The following is a 4,892-nucleotide window of genomic DNA, read 5'->3' as shown; positions in this document are numbered from 1 at the left end:
AATCTAGCCAAGGAAAGATTGCATAGCTTTCTTGTTGTGAGGCAAAGGTATTTCGGAAATCTCCTTGATTCTGTCAGGATCGATATGGATTCCAGATTTCAACACTATGAACCCAAGAAGTTTTCCTTCACTTAATGCAAAAAAGGATTTTTTTGGGTTAAGTGAAATTCCATACCTTTGACACCGTTGGAAGATCTGTTTTAAATCTCTGATATGATTGCCTCGCTTTTTTGAATATACAGTTATATCATCTGTGTAGATTACTACCGATTTGTTTACTAATCCTTTAAATGTGATGTCCATGGCTCTTTGGAGTGTGGCACCAACATTAATGAGACCAAAAGGCATCTTTTGATAGGCGTAAGTACCCCATTTGGTCCTAAATGTGGTTTTTAATTGATCATCGGGATGGACCAAAACTTGGTTATAGCCGAAGAAACCATCCAAGAAGGACATTAATTTTTATCCTGTAATATTTTCTCCATAGGAGGCAAAGGAAAATTATCATTTTGGTAGGCTTTGTTCAGATTTCGAAAGTCAATGCAAATTTTAATGTCTCCATTCTTTTTTCTAACGGGAACCATATTGGAAACCCATTGAGAATGTCGTACGGGAAAAATGATTTTGGCTTTCAATAGCTTATTAAGCTTAGATTTGATCCAGTTTTCTAAATTAGGATGTATCTTTCTCAGTTTCTACTGGACAGGTTTTCCAGCGTTTATCATTGGGATAGTATGCTGGATGATAGAAGTGTCATAGGTATTAAGTTCATCATAGTTCCAAGCAAAGACACTTTTGTATTGTTTCAAGAGATGAACATACGCTAGTTTTTCTTTAGGAGCTAGGCCAAGGCCTAGGTTAATATTCTATGGCTTGGTATCAATTCCTAGATTCACTAATTCATAGTTCAGAGTCGAACATTGAAGCTTTGAATTGGTAGATCTTTTGAATCAATCTTTTAAATCATATAGATCTTCTAATTTAACTACTAATTTTGGCATAGCATTATTAGTGCTATCTTGTTGCAATTGTTTGTCATGTTGGTCCTCATCAATTATCTGATTAGTATAAGATCCCTCAGAGGTGAAGAAGCTTACAATATCAGGATCATCATTGAAAATTCTCCAATTTGTAATGTTATCAGGAATTGAGGGTTTAAAGATTAATTCGATTGAAAATCTATCGAGGCTAAAGTCTTCTAAGGGAATGAGCTTGGAAGCCACGTTTGCTAAGAGGTCGGCACTAACATTCTGGATTCTAGGAATTGATGACATATTAAATGCTATAAAATGTTCAATCAAATCTTGTACTAAAGATTGGTAATGCTTTGAATGACCTGATAAACAATGTATAGTATTCCGTACCTGTCTGATAACAATTACAGAATCTCCGAAGACTTGTAGATACTTGATGTTAAATCCGATTGCTTTGTATAATCCTTGGAATAAAGCCTCGTATTCTACAGTATTATTGGTGCAATTGAACTCGAGTCTACAAGTTAGCATAGTTTTGTTTCCTTCTGGGCTAACTAATATGCATCCTGCTCATGCTCCTTCATTAGACTTAGAATTGTCAAAAAATAACTTCCAAAATAAAGATTTATTTTACAGGATTATTTATAAAATTAATACATTTAGAACTATCTGTCTGAGAAAAATTTTCTACTTGAGATAAAATAGAATGTTCTAAGTAAGGTGAAGTATGAGCATTGAAATTTACTAGGAAAGAATCAACAGAATAGTTGCCAATTATATTATTGTTGTATGCTACCGGTTCGTTTACTCCTTCCAATTCTGTTACTATGTATTTCTGATGTCTTTCTCACTCAACCTTTATCTGATTTGGCTTACCATTGTAAGGGAGCCACATATGCGATCAATCAGTTGCAAAGTATCCATGAAGCTTTTCTGACCAATCCCTGCTAAGAGTTAAGCCATAGAATTCTAGAATATCTGCAACTAAAATATCGATAACTTGAAATACCTTTGGATTAGATGACAACCTTATGGTAACCTGATTTAATTTGTCGATCACTTCAGCTTGCGACTGATCCAGCTGCACTATGCACACAACAGATTTTTGAGGTTGAACGTTCAACTTTGCACAAATTGATTTAGGTAAAATATTGGATGAAGCTCCTAAATCAACTAAACAATTATGCAAATTCTTATTGAAAATTTCATAGGTAAGAAGAAATGGCAGAGTATGAGATCTTCACCTTCCTCCAATTAGAGCAATGTCATTTGGATCAACTTTGTTAATCATTGTATTTGGAGGTCTTCCCATCTCATGGGAAGCTTGCGAGATTACAACGGCGGGAAAAGGTGCAACTGGTACTGCATGCAATTCTTTTAAAAGGAGCTTTTGCTGATGTTTTAACTTGCTCAATTCATAAAAATTGATGTTGGCCCTAGTCTTCTTCATGTCTTCAATGATGTTATACTCCATTTCATCCAAAACCGTCAATGTTTTCGATGGAGTTGGTGAATCTGTTTGGACTGGGCTAGTTTCAATCACTTTGGATGTAGTTTTCTTGGCTGCGACTTTATCCTTAGGCATTGAGCTTGCACTCTTTGACTTCGGAGTAGATTGAGGAGGATAGAGTTGATTTCTACTTTGAGTATTAACTGGCGATGCCTCTTGATCCTCTTCATCGGGGAGGATGAAATCCCACATAACTTATCATTCTACAACTTCTTCTTCCTCAGTAGGTATGTCGCTAGTAATTTCCTCTTCTTCTTCTTCTGATTCAGCACTTGTAATAGTGTTAGGAGGCTTTGAATCAGTCAAAGGATTTCTTCTATAAGGCTTATAAGGCATTTTAGAAGAAGTCTCTACTACTTGTTTCTTTACATCAACCATTTCGTTAGACATGGTTTTCAAAACTTTTTGCAATCCTTCTAAATCAAATGGGTCTTTGGGCTGTTTTTTCTTTGGATATTCTTTGAAAAAAACTTTTTTAGATTTACGTTCTTCAATGGTGTTTTTATTTTCTAGAGCTATGATACATTTCTCTATTGTTATTGCTTCCTTCATATTGTCATCTAAAGTTGTTTTGTTAGCTCTATCCACGAATATTGCTATGTTTGATGGTAAGGCAGAGATATACCATTCACTTCGCACTTCTTCACTAGGTTTAGAAGCAGTAGGAATTTTGTTCAATAGTTTATTAAAACGTGAGTTAAAATCTTTAATAGGTTCCTTTGACTCAGCTCTAAGGTTAGACAAGTCATTGATTAATGTTGCAGTGGATCTGTCATCACCAAACTTAGTCAAGAATTGTTCTTGGAAGATGTCCCAACTAGTAATAGACCCGGATGGTAATGAGAAATACCATGATCCAGCTGCTCCTTCCAACGTGTAAGGGAAAAGACGAACAACAACATCTTCATTACTGACCCCATTAAGATTTATGGATAACATAAAATTCTTTATGTGTTCTTCCGCTAGCATGTCTGCTTTAGGATTAAACTTAGGTAGCCAATTTTTAGGATGGGTCGGTATTTGACTCAAGGGTGTAGGCATTAAGATTGCCTCTGGGTTATTCCATGGCATTTGGGCCATCGCTGAACTGCTAACAGAGGAAAGTGCAGAAGATGATCCTTGCGGTTGAGACGATGAGGATATTACAGTTTCTCATGTTTGAGAAGGAGATGTTGAAGTTCCAGTGGTCTGATGGACGATGATTTGAAGTGGAGGAGTAGATGGTTGACTTCGCGGTGGGGAAGTTGAGATGGACGATGATGACGAAATCAGATCCTTTAGGTGATTTCTTGGCTCTCTTCCTTGTAGGTATAGATAACTCAATTGGCTCAATACCAAACTTTTCACTCTTTAATCTAGTGAAAGGATGAGCAGGATTATATTGCGAAGTCACACTACCTTGAGATTTATCATATCTTTGAGGTGATATCGAAAATCGTTGAAGTTTATGAATCAAAGATTCAACTTCAGGAGGTTCAATAGTAGCTTTCTCTGAAATTTCAGGGTTTGTGGTAGTCGTTGTTGTTCTTTCAACTTCTGGCTCAAGATTTAAAGATTCTAAGTGCAATGGAGAAGTCAAGGGAGATGGTGAGGGTGATTTACTCTCAGAATGGTATTTATATTTAGAATTGCTTACCATTCACAGTTCTGGCCCTCCTTCTAGTGCCATATATGTTGAAGCCTCGAAAATCGGGTCTACAACAAGGGGGATACCCACCCGGTCTAGACCTTGGTTAGAAGCTCCTTTTCCGTTTGGTATAGTGGGTCCGACTGGGGATATGGTACTAGTTTCCCAATATTTGTGTGTGTGTTGAGAATTGATATTTCTTAACTAATGATTCCTTAGTAAAATGCTTTCTTTATTCTAAATAATCCAATAAATAGAAATATCTAATTCTAAACTAACTTGGGATGTAATCTTTCCTTCATGCGATCTAAAATGATTTCAAATGAAAATTGGTAATAAAGATCATTCAACTGCTATGAGAAAAGAATTCAATAAAGATAAACCATTTCATATAAAAGGTTAAATGAAACAGTTGTGAAGAACATATCGCATAGTAAGCTACTCATATACTAAGCATAAATAAATAGCTATCACCGTACAAAAGAGCCAACTGATAACTCAAGAATTTAAGAATTCATATATAAATAACTGAACATGAATATCACCATAACACATAAGCAAAAACAGTTAAGAGATAAAAGTACCATTTATAACTAGTTCTACTCATGAGATCCAACAATAATGATCTATTGCTTCTTAATCCAACATCCACTAAGAGTACAAAAGTGCAACATCAGTAGTAGATATTAAACGCAAATATCAATAAATCCTGTTCCATTCATTCATCAAAACCTCCTCGAAGGGTGCAAAAGTGCATGTTCTGAGGACAAGTTTTTGACAA

The sequence above is a fragment of the Pinus tabuliformis genome, chromosome 9, assembly GCF_031772625.1.
Source record: "Pinus tabuliformis cultivar Carrire ecotype Pingquan chromosome 9, CPIR1, whole genome shotgun sequence".
NCBI classification, from domain to species: domain Eukaryota; kingdom Viridiplantae; phylum Streptophyta; class Pinopsida; order Pinales; family Pinaceae; genus Pinus; species Pinus tabuliformis.
Note: the sequence above shows the minus strand (reverse complement) of the source record.